Source organism: Dasypus novemcinctus, chromosome 3 (assembly GCF_030445035.2).
Source record: "Dasypus novemcinctus isolate mDasNov1 chromosome 3, mDasNov1.1.hap2, whole genome shotgun sequence".
NCBI classification, from domain to species: Eukaryota; Metazoa; Chordata; class Mammalia; order Cingulata; family Dasypodidae; genus Dasypus; species Dasypus novemcinctus.
The window spans coordinates 135,688,376-135,709,883 of record NC_080675.1 but is presented as its reverse complement, the minus strand read 5'-3'; the positions used below and the strand labels follow the sequence as shown (position 1 = coordinate 135,709,883).

Genomic DNA, 21,508 nt, shown 5'->3' with positions numbered 1-21,508 from the left:
AATGGCTAGGCATTAAACCTAACTGCTTTCACCAAAGTAATATGAAAGAATAGGGGTATTCTTGGAGAACTGTCAAATAAAATGAAAATGCTGTCTTCCTATCTTGCTTTAAAGTCTTAGCCCATTAGGGCTTCCCATTCCCTCCATTCTTTTAAGATTCATTATCTCCTCTCAGTCTTCATTTATTAGAAATTTCCTCTTAAAATCAAGTGTGTCTTTAACATTTCCCAACCAAGAAAGCAAACTGGTGATTTTAATCTAGCAATCTTATTTATGAGAATTACTCACTAGCAAAGCACTCCTTATCATGTAGATATTGGATGAAAAAGGGAGTAAAACACTCTTTGATCCTTGGAGATTGCTCAAAATAAGTAGATGAATGTAGAACTAAAACTAAATAGTGCTGATACTGGTGACCAGAAGTTTCTAGGAGGAACCCCTTGAGGATTTTAGATACATTCTTTCCTTCCTTATTCACCTAATCAATTATCAGATAATTTTAAGAAACTGACTGTAGTCAGGATTATGCTAGATGGCTTAGATTGGCTGGCAAAGCAGGTTAAGGCATATAATCTAACAATTTTACAACTTAGTCCTAGAGATAAGATATAAGCATAGCTAATAGTATGTATGTTATTCATCTAATCAAGCTATAAAAAACAAATGTGGTATAGACCAGGGGTTGAAAAACTAAAAATGTAGACCAAATTTGGCCCACTACTTGTTTTTACCAATAAAGTTTTATTGGAATGCAGCCACGCTCATTTGTTTGCTTATTTATAGCTGCTTTCTACTACAACAGCGGCTTAGAGTAACTGCAACAGAAACCATGTTTCACAAAGCCTAAAATATCTACTATCTTGCTCTTTACAAAAAAATCTGCTGACCCCTTACCTAGTCTTTACTGACAAAGGCTTATAATGATAAGCTATTGCAGCCTAAAAGTAGGTTGCTTGGGATTTCAGGTTTTCTTAATATTAAGGTGTCAAAAGGACTGGGTACCAATCCCAACTCTTCCACTTACTAAATGGAAGACTTTGAGCAAATTGAGCTTCTGTTGTTACATTAGCTTTGAAATCAAAAAAGAAAATTTTAATGTCCATATATAGCCTCAGTGTATATTTTGAGGGAACTGTAAGTGGGCTTTTAGTATACCAAAATATGAATCAATATTTGTGGCCATTGCAATCTAGAAGCTATATGTGGTGGACAGTTCACAATGTCACAGAATGAGACTGAGGGCAAGAGTTAGGATTTTTAAAAGTCTGTTGGTAGATATTTAGGGATTTTAGTTTAGAAATAGCTTCTGAGAAAACTGTAAGTCGAGAGTATTTTACATACAGAAAAATATTTCACACCCATCCTAACAATTTAATATTGTTGATGGTTAAACAGTATCAATGGAGAAACCAAATTGAGGTGGGAAAAGTTATTATTGTGCTGATAAAAGCTAAATTACACCCAGTATTTCTCTGAAGAAGGAAATCCCCTCTAATTTTATATTTCCCACTTTCTTTGATTTGAAGGTTCTTTTAAAAATGTTTCTAACAGCTGTGGTGTACGACCCTTGGAATACATCACTTATCTGGGGAATAACATCCATTTTAATATCATTTCACCCAGGAAGCAAGACTTAAAACTCACATTTTCTGATCCACTTAGTTGATAATATTCTTCTTAAAAAATTCTGACTGGCAAAAGGAAGATAATTTAATTTAAAGAGATTAGATATATTGCTTGAAATGGAGGTCCCCCAGAATTTGACAGCAGAACAAGACCAGCGAACAGAAAACTCATCTTGCTTTCTTGCTAATACATGCATCAGGGAATTTATAAGTTGGGCCGTCAGTCTTTGCTCAGTGGAGTAATGTCAATGTCGTTGATTCTTAAAATCTGACATTCATTAAAAGCACCCAGTGTGGAGATGTACAAGGATTTTTTGACAAATCAGCCTAGTGTCACCATTCTGTAAAAGATTATAGAGTGATGCTTTTCGACTTTGAGCTCGTTCTTTGACTGAATGGATCTTATCTTCGTGGAGTACGTGAAAGGTTGGGTTTCATTGCCATTACATATGGGTGGATTTCCCTTTTACTTTTCCCCAAAATAAACTTGGTGGAACTTGAGAGACATAGGGGAAACTAACATTTATTATTTATTTACTATGTGCCACCTACTGTGTGGGTTCTATCCATCTGTCTATGCATGTATGTGTGCGTGTGTATATATATATACACTCACAATAACCTATGAATTAGATGTTATAAATTACCCTATTTTGACAGATAAAGAAATTTAAGGCTGAGAGAGGTCCTGTCATTTGCCAAGTAATAGAGGTGCAGTGAAAAGTAAGTTTGCAAGCTCTTGGTAGAAAATGTTATCAGTGACCAAAAAGTGCCATAACCAATTACCCTGTTTAGGCTGTTCTTCCCACTTCCACCTTTGTAGGGGAACTAGAAATCTGCTAATGCTGGTTGGCTCTCCCAACTTCCTCCACTCCTCAAAAGCCTTGTGCAGAAACACCGTAGCAGTATTTATTATTTTGAAAACAACACACACCTGTGCCTGCCCCCAGTTGTGTTGTTAGATTGGAAACAATGCCGCCCGTGGCTCTCGGTACCCTCCCCTCTCATTACATTCCATCCTTGGAACACAATCATTTTCTGTGTTATCCGAAGGTGTCATTACAGGGTGCCTGCTATATAGTTAGTGCAGTGTCAGCATATTCCATTTGGAACTCCCTACCTCCACCCAGGAGGATCTAAGTAGGCCATAAGAATTCCTTTGGGGCTACTGCATCAGGTAGGGACCGAGATGTGTGTCTGGGGGAACTGTTTTCAGTGGCTTATTATCTATAGCTTTAGGTCAAATTTGAATAAATTCCTTCCTCACTTCCAGAGAAACAACAGAGCCACAGTTTGTAATGGAAAAGCAAAGTAGAATATGCATGAAGGAGTTAGGGAGCCAAAAAGAAGACAGGCCACAGAAGGAAAAGCTGGAATCAAAATTGTGGTTTTAAATTGGAAGTTTTAAAATGAACATTGTTGGGTTAGAAGTATATGTTCTAGTTAGTATTTTATTCTGGAATTTAATCTTCTAGCAAATAGTTTAATGGGAATTCCAAGGTTTGCACGTAATATTTCAGGGTCATGAACATTCCACTCAATAATGTCCAGGTTGTCCCTGTGGCATCACCTTTGGATAAAGTATGCTTTTTTCCTAGCTTCTAGTATTTATCAATGGAAAAATAGAAAATATCATCTTTACAGTATTCTTCTAACATAGAAATATATAGATTTTTTAACTATGAGAGTAATAACTACCATTTATTGTTAGGTAAGATAACAACTACTATTTATTAAGTAGGGGTTCAGAGCATTTACTCAGAAATCAGACTGCCTGGGGAATTGGGATCTTAACTGCGCTACAATTTACAAACCATGCAACCTTGAGCAGATTACTCAACCTCTCTGTGTGTCTGTTTCTCTTCTATAAAATTAGGATAATAGCATCTACCTTATAGGGTTGTTAGGAGGATGTAATGACTCGATTCATGTAAAGCACTTAGAACAATGCCAAACACAGAGTAAATGCTGTATGAGTCATTATAATTGTTACTGTGTTGATACCTAAAAGTATCTGGCACAGTTAAAAATGTCAACTCTATTCCCCTACAACCTTGTAAAACGTAGATTAGGTCGAACTCCATTTTACAGATGAGAAGCATCAAAGTTCATGGAGGTAACTTGCCTTTTCCAAAGTCAAATACGTTGTAAGTAGTAGAGTTAGATAGGAAACCAGCTGTGAGAGCTGACAGTCTTCAATACATGTAGGAGAAATGAGAACAGGGAACTCTTGGTGGGTCATAGAATTGTTTCTGGAAGAACTGGGTAGGTTTTTCTGAAGCAGCATCATGAGTAGACTTTTAATACCCCTGTGTTAAGGGACCAGGACCTGTAGAGCAATTTCAAGCCCTGGAGAAACATCAGCTCTATAGCAAGGAAGAAACAAAATTTGCTAAAGTACTTTAGTTACAAACAATTATCAAGTGCCAGCTACATGCCAGGCCTCCTGGGAGATGCAGACACAGAGAATCTTCCTTGCAGTCCGATGCTCTGGTAAGGCCCATTTGCCAAGGGCGTCAGTGTACATGTGCAGAATCCACTGGTAATTTCCCCTCACAGCACACAGCCCCTGAGCCAGTGTAGAATAAAAGGATAATCAGGACAGAGGTGGGCTTCCTTGGAGAGAACTTCCCAGAAGATGGGAGCCCTGAAGGATAAGATGAATGTGAATGGCAGGGATGGCATTCCTGATGGGTAAAAAGCTACCAGAGAAGTCTCTGGACTCCTTGACACAACAACATTGTTGTAATCATCTGAATTACCCTTTACACCTTGGAAATTGCATAAGTCTTAATACATGTTTGAAATGCATTGATTGAACCAAGCCCTAAAGGTAGAATCTAGAAAATTGTAGGCAGAATTCTTCAATGAAGTGATGGAGGTGAGGTCGGAATAGAAAGAGACTGAATATTGTGTGTGTGTGTGTGTGTGTACATGTGAAGGAGGGTGTGTTAAAGGGCGGGGGATCTAGAGCTGCACCTGAGGCTCATAAAGTAGCCAGTGGTGATCAGTTTATGGTGACTGATGGTGGTGACGCCCACCATCAATCACTAAGTAATGTTGAGGGAGGTGGCCTAAAGAGCTTTGAGGATCTCACCAGCTAGTTGGAAATGGCACACAGCCTTGAATGGTGACACAGGATGACCAAGGTCCAGTGAACATCCCATACAATGCAGATCAGAAAAGTTCAGAAGAGGTGGTGCTCCCTGGGACTGAGGTAGGCAGGGAAGGTGGGTGAATGATGGAGTACTCAGTGTAGGTGACTAAAGGCAGCACTACATGAGTAGAAAAATGTCATCCTGAGTGTCTATGATAATGTTTCCAGCTGCTATGCCTGTTCAACAAGGTGAAATGGAGTGAGACAGATGCTGACCAGAATAAGAAGAGTTACTAATAATAGCTAACTAACATGTATTGAGCCTATATATAGGTCAGGCACTGTGCCAAGCAGTTTGCATGGGTTATCTCACTTGAGTCATGACAGAAATATTTGTTGAGTGCCTTCTGTATATGTTGGGCATTGTTTTAGGCACTGGTGATTCAGCAGTCAACACCACCACCAACAAAATTAAGTCCCTGCCCCCTCATGAGGTTTTGTAGTTATTCTTCACAGCAACCCTATATGGTGGGTAATATAACCCCCATTTTACAAAGGAAGCAACTCAGATATAGTCCAGAGAAATTAGGTAATTGTCCAAGACTATAATAGGTAGTCATCAGCGCATTACTTTTTTAATGTAGTAAATACTGAAATCCTACTATATAAAAATCTGGGGTAGGTGCTGAGGATACAGAGATGGATAAGTTATATTGTCTGTCCTGAATGAGCTTACAGTAGAGAGGGGAAGATGAGCATGCAGACAATAATTATAGGTTAATGTGGTATATACTAGTTGTTAAGGAGATAAGGAGCAACTAACTTTGCCAATGGGGTTGGGAAGACATCCTTGAAGAGAAAAAAAGATGAGTAGGGTAGAACTAGGTAGAAATGTGGAGGGAAAGGCAACCTTGAGCCTCAACAGACTTGCAACTCCTACACTCTGGTTTATTGGACTTACCCCATTCAGCTAACATGGAGGTGAAGAAGGTCAACCACCACACCAGGGAGCCAAGAATGCCTACAACTGAAAGCAGGAGAATTGCATCCAGCATCCATGTGGAATCTAAGCCCCCTTTTGATATAGATGTGGAGTGGACACAGCCATTCTAGGGTCCACAGGATGGAGGAATAGAGTATGGATTAGAGGGGACACTGACATTCTATTCATGAACTATTTGTGATTAGTAATGGAAGAAAATGTGGCATTGGTGTGGAGAAAGTGGTCATGGTGGCTGCTGGGGGTAGGGAGTGGGAGGAGGAGATGTGATGTGGGGGCATTTTCGGGGGTTGAAGTTGTCCTGGGTGGTCTGCAGGGACAGTTACTAGACATTGTATGTCCTCCCATGGCCCACTGGGTAGACTGTGGGAGAGTGTGGGCTATGGTGTGGCCCATTGGCCATGAGGTGCAGCGGTGCTTAGAGATGTATTCACCAAATGCAATGAACGTCTCATGATGCTGGAGGAGGTTGTTGTTATGGGTGGAGGAGTGGGGTGAGGGGGGTGGGGGGGTATATGGGGACTTCATATTTTTTTAATGTAACATTAAAAAAATAAAGACAAAAAAAAAATCTAGTGAAATAAGCCAGACACAAGAGGACAAATATTGCATGGTCTCAGTAATAAATATGATGAATAAACTCATGGAGTTACACTCTAGAATATAGGTCACTGGGAGATAGAATATTGGTTGAGAAGGGGGAGCTGATGCTGAATGTATGTAGAATGTTTAATAAGGTGGATTTTAAATGTGGGGAAATGGATAGAGTTGATGGTAACACATTATAATGAGTATAGTGGGGTGGTCTAAGGAGGTTAATGTCAATTGAAAGAAAATTAGAGGATGCTCTAGGGACTGTGTAACATGGTGATTTCAGTGGTGGATGATTGTGGTTAATAGTACAAACACGAGAATGTTCTTCAATTACAAGCTGTTAAGACTATGGAGATACATAGAAAACTATAATACATGTAGACTATAGTTAACAGTATTAGTTTACTATTTTGCAATGGCAAAGAAGTTACTATACCAGTGCTAAGGGTCAACAATGGATGGTATATAAAGGGTTATGAAATATTTTCTTTTAGAGTAATGAAAATGTTCTGAAATGGACTGAACTGATGAGAGCACATCTCTGTGATGAAACTGAGAGCCACTGAGGGTACACTTTGGATGGATTGTACAAGGCAGGGGACCGTATAACACAGTGAACTCCATGGTGAATGATGTACTAAGGTTAACAAAACAAATATGAGAGCATTCTCTCATGAACTATAACAAATATACAATACTGAAACAGGTGTTAATAATAGGATGGTTTCTGGGAATAATACACCAAATATAAGGCATGGACTATCGATAGCAGTAATATTATGATAATGATCTTTCATCAATTGTAACAGATGTGTCACAACAATATATGGTGTTGGTAGGAGGGGCAATGTATGGGAATTCAATATGGTAGGCATGATTGTTTTGTAAATTCATGACTTCTCAAATTAAAAAATACTAAAGGAGAAAGGGTTGATTATGCGCTTTATACTAGTGTTTCATATATTTTAAAATTAATATTGAATGCATAGAATGAATATTTATAGCATATTCTTATGCTTAAGCCACATGACTTTGGAAATAGATGATCACATAGATTCTAAATATCAGTCTTTTGAATAAGCTAGGAGAGGCTGAGTGACTTGTCCAAAGCCAGGGCTTGATCCTCGGCTGGTTTGGTGTTAAAGCTGCGTGGTATCAGTCAGCACACCTCCTCCTGCAAGTGGGTGGAACTTGTGGATGGTGATGGGAGGTACTGCACAGGAACTTTCAGGGCAGATAAGGAGGAAGGAAGGAAGGAGAGAAGTCTATTCTCACTACCATCCTCTGGGCTGGGACCCTGATTAGAAGAAACAATAAACTTGGGGGACGGGGATATAGTAATTTCAACTAGTGTTAAGTCCTCAGAGGATCAAGATAATCCAGGGTGCTAAACCTGGGACAGAAAGTGACTGTGGGGGTAAATGCATTTCTGCTTTCACTAGGATGGCCCAGAGTGGGCCTCTGAAGAGACTTTGACCTAATACCCAACTAATGAAGGCACTGCATTAGTCAGCCAAAGGGGTGCTGATGCAAAATACCAGAAATTGGTTGTTTTTTATAAAGGGTATTTATTTGGGGTAGGAGCTTACAGATTCTAGGCCATAAAGCATAAGGTACTTCCCTCACCAAAGTCTATTTGGAGCAAGATGGCTGCTGCCGACTTCTGTGAGGGTTCAGGCTTCCTGGGTTCCTACATTCCTGGGGCTTGCTTTTCTCTGGTTCAAAGTTTCTTTCTTCCTGGGGCTGGCTTCTCTTTCCTCTGTGTGCTGAATTCCCAGGGCTCCAGCTTAAGTCTTCAGCATCAAATTCCAACATCCTCAACTCTGTTTTTTGCCATGCCTTTTATCTGTGAGTCCCACAAGGGGTGGACTCAATGCCCTAATCATAACTCAATCATGCGCAGGTACAGATCAGATTACAAGCATAATCCAATATCTATTTTTGGAATTCATAACCTTATCAAACTGCTATAGGCACTAATGATGTGAAGACAGGGGGAAAAGTATTTCAGGCAGAGCAAATAGCAAGTCCAAACATCCTGAGGTGGGTTCAGTTGATACTTTCAGAAGATAAATACTTTAACCTCAAGATCTTAGCCCCAAGCAGTTGTACCTTTCTTTATTTTGTTTATGTTACAAGTACAGCAAAAATACAAATGTTGCCCAAATGAAAAAACTGGTCAAGTGTTAAAATTAGTGCTTAGCCAAAGCCAAATATCACTACCAAGCCAGAATGAACTTCTGGGAGATAAGAATAAATCTGATACATTATTTTAAAATAATTTATCATAATTTTATTATTAAAATTTTAGTAGTCAAATTTTAAGTTTGTCCATTTAGTGCAGGAACTTTCAGCACTACAAAGAAACTCATTTTAAACTAACATGTGTCATAACATCACTACACATGTGAAAAACAGAATATCCTTCAGGAAAAAAGTTTTCAGAATCGTGTTTTCTAGAAGGAATCTTGCTTTTAGGAAACTTACATTGGTTAATCTCAAAAACCTTTGTCTTTTAATACTGAAAATGTTTAGTAGTGTATGGTATCATCATTGTAGCAAGGATTTTTGTTTAAAGTTTAGCTTCTATAGGGCAAAAACTATAAAGATTGTCTCCCTAAAATAGTCTTGTAAGTCAATTGTTTTGAAGTTTGGCAAGAATAGAATGTGTTCCTCATTTGTCTTTAATTTACTTCCTTTATTCTTCATATTCTCTTTATTTTTCATTTTTTCTGGATCAAAGATAACTTATTGTCAATGTTATTGTACATGCGTTCTGGAGTTTTTCCTCCTCGTGAAATTTTGTTAAGGCAAGGTTAACATTCTGCTTTTAATTCTTCCTCACAAAATGTGAAGAATTCCCAAATAGGACTTTTCCTTGAAAGACTCATGGCCTAGGTAGAATTAAATAAGAACAATTTAAATACACTCCTTTAAAAGTTTGTTTTTTTTAAAAAATGAAATAGATGCTAATACACCAAACAATTCTACAAGGATTAGAATTATAATACAATTGAAACTCCATTATTCTGCTTTGTATTGTTATTTAAATTTCTATATTTAAATTATTCATTGGCTCAAAAGGATATAAGTTAACTAGCTAACACACTGTCTTTCAGTATTGTCAACTTCTTCTATTTAACTGTTTGAAAGTTGAAATTGTTTTTTTTGTATTAAAATTTGCTCACTATTAGTTATCGTAGCATTTTATTCATGCTGTAATAAATATGCATAGGGAGATTTTTCTCTTAACAGCTAGAATGTTTTCCTATATTTGAAATAACAATTGAATCAAATGACAGGGAAGCGGACGTGGCTCAACTGATAGAGCATCCATCTACTATATGGAGGGTCCGGGTTTGATCCCCAGGGCCTCCTGACCTGTATGGTGGGCTGGCCCACGCACAGTGCTGCCATTGCAGGGAGTGCTGTGCCATGCAGGGGCGCCCCCATGCTGGGATGCCCCATGAGCAGGGTGTGCATCCCATAAGGAGAGTCGCCCCACGTGAAAAAAAGCAGAGCCCGCCCAGGATTGGTGTCACACACATGGAGAGCTGATCAACAAGATGATGCAACAAAAAAGAGACGCAGTTTTCCAGTGCTGCCTGATAATGCAAGTGGATGCAGAAGAACACACAGTGAATGGATACAGAGAGCAGACAATGGGGGGGGAGGGGGCGGGAAGGGGAGAGAAATAAATAAAATAAATTTTAAAAATTAAAAAAAGTAAATCAAATGACATACCTCTTTTACAGTGCTAACATTATTATAGTGTGATAGCTAGAAATAGTTACTAGTCATATGCTTGTTGATCATGCACACATCCAGGGATGCCAGAAGTGACTTTGAAGTAAGCATTTAGTTATTTGGCCTTTTGAAGGCTGAAGTTGAAGCTAAAATCAAATTTATGGCCAATTCCAAGGCTGAGGCTGGTCTGCAGTATACTCCTCATTTACTGTAGGCCCTTGTGTTTTTGTTTTTTTTAAATTTTTTATTGACTATAGCATACAACAGAAAATGCTCCAATCCTAACCATTCCATTTAACGGGGCATGCTTGCCTAATAAACAAGTAGCAGCATCTTGGAATCCCTTCGAGCTCCCTTCCAGGTGTTACCACCCCAGGGGAGCAAGTATGCTAACATCTATCCCCATAGATGCTCTGCCTGATCTGAAACTTTAAGTAAGTGAACCACCCACACATGCTCTTTGGTGTCTGCCCTCTTTAGGACAACATTATATTTGTGAGATTTAATTGTTCATTGTCATTGAAGTATTGTATTCTCTCATGTGAATATATCACTATCCATTTTTCTTTTGATGGGCACTGAGTAATTTTCTGGGCCCTTGACTTTGTGTGTGTGAGTGTGTGTATGTGTTTTTGATCAGGTCTTTATCCAAAATAAGGTGTCCAGAAATGACTTGAGTTTTATGGAATAAACAGATTTAAGCAGCAGCCTTCTTTTCTTCTGTGGTAGGTTTCTTTTCTGCTGGTGTTTTTTTTTCCAGCTGCTGCTTTCTTGGTAGTGCAGCCTTCTTTCCCAACAAAGGTTTCTTCCCCTTCTCAATACCAACACCCTTCTTTCTCCCTTTCTCCTCTACCACAGGCTTCTTGCCTGGAACCCTCCTTCTCATATGGTTTGGCCACTAGTGCTGCTGCTCCTCCATGTACCCTGAGTTTGTGCTGCAAAAATATTACAAACTTTACAAAAGCTTTACTTATCAATAATAAATCACTCTCATTTACATTCCTGGCTTGGCAAAGAATGGTGTTCCAGTCCATAGTCTTTACATGTGGGTTTAGTTTCAACATGATTTTCAGGATATTCAGAGAGTTCTTCTTTAGGACTCGGTGATGCATCTTCTTGCATGGGGCTTGGGAGGCTCTCTGGATCTCTGGGCTTTTCAAGGTACTCCTAAGAACTGTGTTATCTTGTACATGGGAAGGTTGTAGTTAACTCACTTGGGAAGGCAGCTTTATGCCAACTGCCATACAGATTATCTAACTTGCAGAAAGCTCTTTCAGTCCAAATATAGAAACGTCCCACATGCCCATCAGGAGCAAATTTCAAAATATTCAATTTGCTCACATTAAGCAAAGTAATTCCAGGGATGTTTCTGAGGGCCTTGGTGATACCATTGTCCTCGTAGATATAGCAATGATTTTTCATTTTGCCTTTGCCAGCTCTCATTCACTGAGAGGTGTAGGCCTTTTTGATATCATGTGTGGTCTTAAATTTCTTAAGGAGCAAAGGAGCCTCCTTGGTCTGCTTGTAGCCTTCAACTTTATCTTTGACCACCAAAGGAAGATCAGGAACTTCATCCATCCAATGACCTTTAGGCATGACCAGGGCTGGTAAGGCTGAAGTGGCAGGGCAGAGCAGATGGCATATCACTTCTGTGTAATGTTCACTCTACTGTGCCAATGGCACCGGGACCTGGTTGGTGCGAACATGTAGCCTCCATCACACGTTTTCCAAAAGCAGCCAAGACAGATCAGTGAGCCCCACAGCGTTGAGCTCTGGGAATTTGACTCAGCACTGTTCGGATGACCTGCTAACTCACTGACATCTCAGGGCTGTCTGCTATTTCTGCACAAGTTGGTGTGAACAAGGTACACAATATCCACAATGGGAGCCTTGAACACAGCAGGCAAAGAGACATTTTTGCCAGTCAGCTCCCCTTTTGGAGTACACCTACATCCATGGGCAAGCACACACCATGGCAGGGAGAAGAGAAGGCCACTCTCCTCTTATCCCGCAGCTCCCACAGTAAAGGGCACTTGTTCAATAACTTTGCTTTCAAAGACTTAAAGAGAAAAAACAAAGGCTCCCAAATACAGCTTCTGTGCTTGCTATAAAATCATCATTGAGGACTTTATTCATTACATTATTCAACTGTTTCTAAGCAATGCCCCCATTTTAGGTATTTCTTTTGGAGTTTACAGCTAGAGAAAAACATTGTCTCCCTGGAGAAATTCTATGCTTCCTCTTTTCTTTTAATAAGTGTGTTTATTATAACCCACCTCTTGTTCCGGAAAGAAATAAAGACAGCTTATTGCAAAATTTAAATTCAAGATGGATAAAAAATAGATGAGGCAAAGTGAGAACTCTAGGAGTCTTGCCCAATGGCTTCAGCTCTGAGGCCATAGCAAACCTTGGTATGATGAAGTCCTGTATACTTGGATCCTTCCTGGGCTCCAGATTTAGCTCTAAGCTTCAAACCAGCCAATTACAAAAAGAAAAACAGATCAGTCTTACCATTCTGTGTCCAAAATATGAGAGCAACCTGGTTCCTCAGAAGAAATGGACCTGTTCCTGATTTCAGAGATGTGTTTCTCTCAAAGGCCCTCAGGACTGCCTCAATGTCATTTTTTTTTTAAACTTTATTTTTAAAGAAGTTTTTGGTTACAGAAATGCCTCAATATCTTTAGGTAGCTACAGCAATGAGTTTAAATGGGCTATTTCTTTGACCACCCTTCCTCACAGGATGCTAGCCTCCTGTCGGGGGGCATTCAGAAAATGTATTTAAGCATTTGGGGATGGAAGGGAGTCGGGGAGGAATCATTCAACACCATCCTGACTTATCCCGCCAGCTTACTTTGTTTAGTTTGATGGTAGGTTTTGTATATCTGGCAGAAGGTAGACTAGAATCCTTCCTGGCTACCCCCTGTATTAGTCAGCCTTAGGGGTGCTGATGTAAAATATCAGAAATCAGTTGGTTTTTATAAAGGGTATTTATTTGGGGTAGGAGCTTACAGATACAAGGCCATAAAGCATAAGTTACTTCCCTCACCAAAGTCTATTTTCACATGTTGGAGCAAGATGGCTGCCAACATCTGCCAGGGTTCAGGCTTCAGGGTTCCTCTCTTCCCAGGGCTGGCTTCTCTTTCCTCTGTGTGCTTACTTCCCAGGCCTCCAGCTTAAGACTTCAGCATCAAACCCCAACATCAAAGCTCCAACATTAAGAACCCTCCAACTCTGTCCTTTGCCATGCCTTTTATCTGTAAGTCCCCACCCACCAAGGGTGGGGCCTCAACACCCTCTGAATCCAAAATAATCTAATATGCCCAGAAGAAAAGAACAGTTTACAAACATAATCCAATATTTCTTTTTGGAATTCATCAATAATATCAAACTGCTACATACACACACCCCCATAGACATGTTTACATAAATATTGCTTAATAACCTTGATACGTACAGAAAATGCCTGAGATCATGAAATCTTACTCCTTAGCAAATATGAGGTGTGCTGTTATCATTTGTCACCAGTTAAATGTGTTGCCATTTGCTGTAACAGTCAAAAAAAAGGAGGATGAGTTTATCCTTTTTAGAAAATTGAGGACCCCGAACAGAAGATTATCTACCTCTTCTTTGGCTGGGTTAAGATTCTCCATAGAAAATACTTTTGAGTCTAGTCTCTAATGCCCTGATGAATGGATCATCAGAGACCCAGAGTCCTACTCCATATAATATAGTCCAAGTGACTGACGCCTAGAAAATTGTAAAGTATGTGGCTATTTAACATCCAACTCCTCTTTGATGCCTAATATGACAGTTATATAATATGTCATGTTTCCCTTCCTGCCCTATTTGACAGTAATCTCAGAGACAGTTTTTAAAGCTTAAGGACAGCAGCTTTGCTTATCTTTACATTTAAAATATTTACTGCTGCTTCTTTCCTTGACTTGGATTTTCTCTTCTTTGTTCTTACTTTACATAAAAATACACATTGCTGATAACCCTTATTTTGAAAATGGTCGCAAAGCCTAACAGGAAAAAACACATGATCTAAACAAGTTTCAAGGGAAGAAAATATAAAGGATGAGGAAAGTGATCAAGAATTGGCAAATATCTAATGCTTGTCTCCAATTCTTCTGCCCTGGGAATAAATACCTGCCTGTACAAAGGCTTCTTGACAGCTGAAGGAACAAAATGCTCTCCTGAAAGAAAGGAGTGAGAGTTGCTCTATCTTCCTTCCGCCCCTGTTTTGAAATGAAACAATACTTCCCAAAGGAGGTGGCAACCGGCCCTTGGCAGACAGTATAAGCAGTTTTTCAGCTTACACAAAAGGAGAAAACCCAAACTTTCAGCTTTGGGGAGCAGTGTGATTATTCTGCCTGCCACCTTCTGAAAGGGAAGGGATTAGCTAGATCAACCAACAAATACACTGAGCCACTCAATGCCACTGGCTTCTTCTCCTCCCCTCAGCATTTCTTATTTTTCCTCCCATTGCCTCAAGTCTGATGGCCGCAGGAGAGAGGGGAGACTTATGGCTACACATAACTTTGTCTCCTAGGCTTCTTATTCATTCTAAGAGTGTTTACTCACCTTTCGTTGATGTGCTTGCCATAACTGCCAATGGGCCAAGAGGGCACAGGCAGGCTGGCTAGGAGAGAGAGGAAAATGGAAGGCCCATGTCTGCAGAAAGGAGAGCTGGAGATGTGCATCTTCTACCTTGAGGGACTGGGGAGGAATTGAGGTTAAACTAGACAAGGATTGATTATGAAGTTTCTGGGTTTTGATGCTTTTTTGGACCCTGTTAAGAGGTGAAAAAAATAGAACGGTTTTGACCGGACAAGAACATCTTTCACCCTTCTGTCCTCTTCTCTCATCTACCCTAAAGGCCTCCTTACAAGAAGATGGTGAAATCTGTTATTTCACCTCTAACCATATTACTGATTTCCTACTTTATGGTCATTACTATATGGTATTTATTGATTACTGTTGTTTGTCCAAGTAAAACAAGCATTTTCTCTGCAGCCAGAGAGAACTGCTCTATCATTTACTAGCTTGGAAAGTTTGGACAATTTACTTGACTTTACTGACCCTCAGTGAACACATGTGAATAATGGAGATGATTATGCATACCTTATAAGGTTTCTGTAATAATTAAATTGAGCTAAGCCATGCAGGTTACCAGGTAGAACACACAGCTGACATTCCGTAAAGGAACACTATTATCATCATGATAATGGGAATGAGAGAGACATTTGTTTTAGGAAAAATTGCATTTGTTATTGGAAAATTTATGGGTTAATGATACTAAATATAATATTCTTCAGATTTCAAAATGTCTTTTTTGAAACAAAAAAGGTAGTGATAGGGTCACTGGAGAAGTGACTCTTGATTGTTGGATTAAAAAACAAAGGACATCAAGAGTCTCTTGACCCCTGTCAGCTGCAATAGAGGATCAGCGCCAGGAATTCATAGGAGAGAAGAAAGACTGTTGCTTTCCAGGGCCTCTGATTATGGCATGGGAGAAGAGTAGGAAGTAACAGAGCTAAAAAATAAAATAAAACAAAAAGTTCCAGTCCTAGCACTTTGACAATGAGCTCTGTGACTTCAGGCAAGTCACAGAAAACAATAAAACAGTGTACCATCTATTCACCTACCCGATGCCAGGCACAGAAGCACTTTGCAAGTCCAATTTCAAGGAATCTGGTAACAGCCCTTTAAGGTAGGGATCTTTATCACTTCGCAAACTGAAGTGAATAAAAATATCTGCCTTCACATTGCTACTGGGATGACAGATACGTAAGCCCGCAGTATTTTTACTGTCATCATTTAAATTGAATGGCCACTGGTCTTCATTTCCCCCTTTATGAAATTGTCATTTATGTCTGATTGCTTAAATAATTTGCACACTATCATACACAATTGCCCACAGACTCTGACCCCAGTTCAAATTAGTAACTACTTAGCACCAACTACGTTCAAGGCACTGAAATGGGCTTGCAGTCTTACTCCCTTCTCGTGGGTTTTATGCTCTTGTGGGAGCTATTACAGAAACTACCACAGAAAGCTGAATATGATTACACAGTAAGAAAAATACAAAAAGTTCCAATGGGTTTTGAAGGAAGGAATATATCTCTGTGATCTAGGGATGGGGGGGGTGGTAGAGGAATCAGACGTCAGAGAAGTCTTCCTAAGGAGGGTGTATTTAGGGATGGGCCTTAAACAAAAAACCATGAAATATTAAATTTACTTTTTTACACAACCATTAAATCAATACATGCACACTACTGAAAACGTGTAAAACGAAAGCCTGGAAGAATGTTAGCACATGCCAGCTGTGATGGCTTGAGGTTGTATGACCACAGAAAAGTATGGTCTTAAAGTTAATCCATTGCTGGGGGAAAGGACCCGTTGTAAGTAGGATCTTTGGTGAGAAAGGTCTTAAGTTGAGATGTGACCCATCTCATTCGGGCGGGGAGTCTTAATTCTCTTACTAGAGTCCTTCATAAGGGAATGAAATTCAGACAAGGAAAGAGAAAGCCATGGAAGCAAGAAGCTGAAAGCAATGGAACCTGGAAGAGAAGAGAGAGACTAGCAGACACTGCCACGTCCATGTGCCTTGACACGTGTCCAGGATTGCCGGCAGCTGGCCTGCAGGGAGAAAGCATCCCTGATGATGCCTCGATTTGTACGTTTTACTCAACCTCAAAACTATAAGCTTGTAAGTTAATAAATTCCCCTTGTTAATGCCAGTGCATTTCATGGTATCTGCTTGAGCACCTTAGCAAACCAGAACACCAGGCAATCAAGGACAGCATTGTTACATTTGGGGAATATCTTCTTAGAGTAGTTTTCTAGGTGATTTATATATATAAGCTATATAATATGATAGCCTGCTCTTTTCACTAAAAATTTTAAGTGTTTTTTCAGTTTATAAAGACTAATAACTATTATTTTAATAACTGCACAATCATGTGCCAAAGAACAAATATGTTAAAATATACCTAACAATTCCCATGTTTTAAAATACTCCAATTTTCCCATTTTTAGCCATGATAAATGACCCAGTGATGTGTTCAGCAGAAGTCATAAAACTAAATACCAATTTTCTGGTTTGGGATGTAGATTATAGGTATCCAAAGATCACCTGTGCCAAATGTTTTCCCTACTTCAATCCCTTCTGTCTATCCAACTTCATAAATCATTTCACTCTCATTTTCAGAGACTTCTAGTACGTTTCAGTCATTCCCAATCTAGTCAGATCCCAACTCTGTTTCCTGCCTCCCTAAGCTCTCTAGACCAGTCCTGACTATAAATGAATTCTTCTTTCCTGTGGTTGCCTTCCCTCTAAATATGCCTGCTATCTTTTCACTCTCTTATTCCCTTTCCCCATTTTGAGCTCGCTGACCTCATTAAGAGTCTCAGTCCCTCAATCCCTCCCTTTTCTCTGAATCCATCAGTCACCTCTGAGCCTTGCTTTCTTCCTCTCTGTTTTGACTTCATCAGAGCTTATTTTTTCTTTATCAGAGCTGATTTTCCATGATGTTAAAGCTTAAGTTTCATGGTCTCTCACTTTCCCAGGCTCCTTTAAAGGTGCTGTACCTGATTTTGCATTTTTAATTTTGTATTCTTAAAGAGGCCCCACAAAACCTGGTTCTGCTCACCAACCCACAGTGGCTATCCTGTTACTAAGGTTTCCCCACCTGCCAGACACATTATTTTCTTTTCTGTGTGCTAAATCTGTTCTATAATTTCTTGTATGGAGATAAAATTGCTTGTGTGATCTTAAATTCCTTGATGGTGGGGCTATGTCTTACTTATCTTTGTAAAAATAAGTATATGTTTGCCAAATGCCTTGCTAATCACTGATATTTTGCACCAAGCAAAAATAATGGTTATTATTATTATAATGATGATGCTGATGGCTGCAAATGTTTATAGAGAGCATGCTAGTTCTGGCAGATTGTATTTTCCAAAATGGATGGAGCAGTTTCAATATTATTGATGAATTCCAAAAAGAAATATTGGATTATGTTTGTAAATTGGTCTTTTCCTCTCAGCATATTACAGTGTATTGGAGGTTTTACTTTTACTTGATTAAATAATAATTAAGATTTTGAATTGGGTCACATCAGTAGGGTGTTGAGTCCTCACCCCTTGGTGGGTAGAGACTCACAGATAAAACACACGGCAAAGGACAGAGTTGCAGTTTTTGTTGTTGGAGTTTTGATGCTGATGTCTTGAGCTAGAGCCCTGGGAAGTAAACACACAGAAGAGCCTGGTTGTGCATAAAGGGAAGCAATCCTGGGAAGAGAGGAACCCTGAGCACAGAGAGAAACAAGCCCTGAGAAGAGAAGAATCCTGAGCCTGGAGAGAAGCAAGACCTGGGAAGAGAGGAACCCAGGAAGCCTGAACCCTGCAGACATCAGCAGACATCTTGCTCCAACACATGGAAAAAGACTTTGGTGAGGGAAGTAAGTTATGCTTTATGGTCTGGCAACTGTAAGCTTCTACCCCATATGAATACCCTTAATAAAAACCAACCTATTTCTGGTATTTTGCATCAGCACCCCTTTGGCTGACTAATACATGGGACCACAGTGATATTTATGGTGTCACATGCTCTTCCAGATCCTTGCCACTCTCCATGGAGAGGTCAAGTCAACTTTCCCTCCCTGTGAACCTGCAAGGGCTCCAGCCAACGAGTATGGTGGAAGTGATGCTCTGTGACTTCTGAGGCCAGGACATAAAAAGGGTACACTTTCTCACTTTTCCAATATTTGCTTTTGGAACCCAGCCACCAAGATGTGAGGAAGCTTGAGCTATACAGAGAGGCCACACGTAGGTACTCTAGCCAACAGTGCCACTTAAGGTCCCAGCCAACAACCAGCATCGATCTGTGAGTAGATGAACCTTGAGATCACTGACTCAGCCCCCAGGTTTCAAAGCTGCCCCAGCAGATGCTGAGTGGAGCAGAAACCAACTGTCTCTGCTTAACCCTATCCAAATTGCAACTTCTGAGCAATGCTGTTTTAAACCACTAAGCTCTGCGGTAGTTTGTTTCACAAAAAAAGATAATCAGAACACTAGGTATCAGGCAGTGTGTTAAAAGATTTACATACATTACCTTATTTAGGATAAAGAGACCCAGAAAGGATAAATGACTTGCCCAAATTCACCTTCTCACCAGCTAGCCAATTCTGCCATCTTTCAAGCCATAGCTCTTCTACTAGATCTTTCAGTTGTTGTAAATGTTCACAGATCCTGCTTTCTTTAAACTCCAATGGTCATTAGCTGCAGCCAGCTGTATACTTGACACCCATATCTGTTCCCCACAACAATCTGGCAATAGAGGTGTATCACAATCCTCACTTTACTAATGAGGAAACAAACAAAAAGGTTAGGAATTTGCTTAAGAAACTAGTAAGTGGCAGAGGTCTGACTTCTCCAAATCTCACTCTTCACATTTAAACTATTCCTTAGTTGCCTTTCCAAGGTCACTTATTTTGACTTTTAATGCAATATTATCTTGTTTTTCATCTTAATCAATTTGTATGTATATTCTTATTCTTTGCCCTAGATTGTGTGCTCCTAGGCAATAAGGGCTATGTCATACATTTCTATGGGATCCTTCTTAGCACTCTACACAATGCTAGGCACATAAGAGGCATTCACAATTGATTAAATGTAAAAAATAACAAGCAGCACCCTAAAAGATATTTTTAGAGCTGCATGAAGAAAAAAGCACATAGAAACAAAGAAATTAAACCTTGAAGCTAAGCCAGTAAGGGCTTTAGGCAAATCTTAGTGATTTCCTTTATTTCTACCTAAAAATATCTTTTTACTCCTTTTGAAAATGTTTAAATCTATCACAAGTATAAATACTTGGTTGTATCTTTTAAAGTAGCTCATTTTTAAAACCAGGCTTTCTGATCTGCCTTGTGTTGTTTTTTTTTTTTCCCCACAGTGCTAGCATCATTGTTTTGTTTTTTGTTTTTGTTTTTGTTTTTTTAGTTGAATAAAGGACTCATATTGATCTCACTTATTGCTGCAGCTTCAAATTGAAACAATCAATATGGATGCGAGACAGTCTGAAACATTAAACAAGACCTTGTTAGATGGATATTTTTTCCTTTTCTTTATTAAATTTGGAGGGGCAGGGAAGAGAAAGGATGGGTTAGCTATGGGGAGCACCCTGGCAATTTACTTTCCCATGGTGTCCCTGGTACAGCAGCCCTAGCTGAGTGGATACAAATGGAATGGTCCCAGCCATGACTATTCCATCCATCCACAATCCATCCTCTTTTTCCAAAGTGTCATTTATATTTTTAAAGATCCTCCTCAAAGCTATTGAAAAATCTGCAGGGAAAGAATGGCATTTTAGGGCCACTATCCAGAAAGTAATGATAGGGCCTTTATTTAATTTACTAACACCCATTTATTGAGCATCTACTATGAGCCAGGCATGAAGATAGTGCAATGGAAGACACTATCACTGACCTCAAAGGGCTTGCAGTCTTGCCTACCATTTCAAGGCAATACTTTCTCTGAAGAATGAGGGGTTAGAAAGAGCTGTCAAAATGTATTCTTATCTGACATGACAGTTCTCATAGCAACACTACTTTATAGTTTTGCCAAATACAGGTCTTATAGCATTTCAGGTTAATAACTAGTTTCTCAATATAAACTGCTTAATGTGGAAGGTCCTTAATGCCTGCATATCTTATAAGTTTAACATTAATTTGAGGCATAATTTAGGCAACTGGCATGGAAAATATAATGGAGGGGGATATCCCACGAACTATCAGTATAGAGCTACAAGAGTTAAGACACCTCATTTTATAGATGAGCAAATATAGGCCTTTGGCAATGAATCACATAACTCCATCAGGATCCAGGATCATTTCAACACATTCACGTATTCAAAGTGTTCATAAATGAGGATGATTTCCTCGGCAGATGCAGCGCTCTGTGAAGACATGTTAATAAGATACAAGGAATTTAAGGTAGAAACTACAGTAAAGTATAAAGAATAAAGTAGCAATAGTTCATTATTTTACTGTCCCCTGAGTTCAATATTATTTTAACTTTATTAATATAAAATAAACGTTTTTGGTTCATTTAAAGTTTTTAGACTTTAATTCAACTTTGGCAATAATATTGTTGCAGCAAAGCCCGGATTTCTGAATAGCGGAGAAACCAAATGGTACTTGGAGACGCAGAGGAACAGATTTATTACATGTGGGCCCAGAGCAGAGTCAATCTCCAAATTTTGAGCCCCGTTTTTCAGTTTTTATAGGTTTATATAGGATTTTATGTGGGATCAGCATGACTTTTGCTCATTGGCTGTGTTGCTAGGCAAAATTTTATAAGCAGGGTTACAGAAGCAGAAGGCAGATGCAAGGTCATGTTTTTGCGGACTGATTTACAGAAGCAGGGGCAGGAGTGGTTTGT

At 39.4% G+C, this 21,508-nt stretch overlaps 1 pseudogene; it reads right to left on the bottom strand.

Annotated features, from left to right (window-relative positions):
• Nucleotides 1-10,760: 10,760 nt before the first annotated feature.
• LOC101438182 (large ribosomal subunit protein uL4-like) lies at nt 10,761-12,073 on the bottom strand (annotated as a pseudogene).
• Between the last annotated feature and the right edge of the window lie 9,435 nt (nt 12,074-21,508).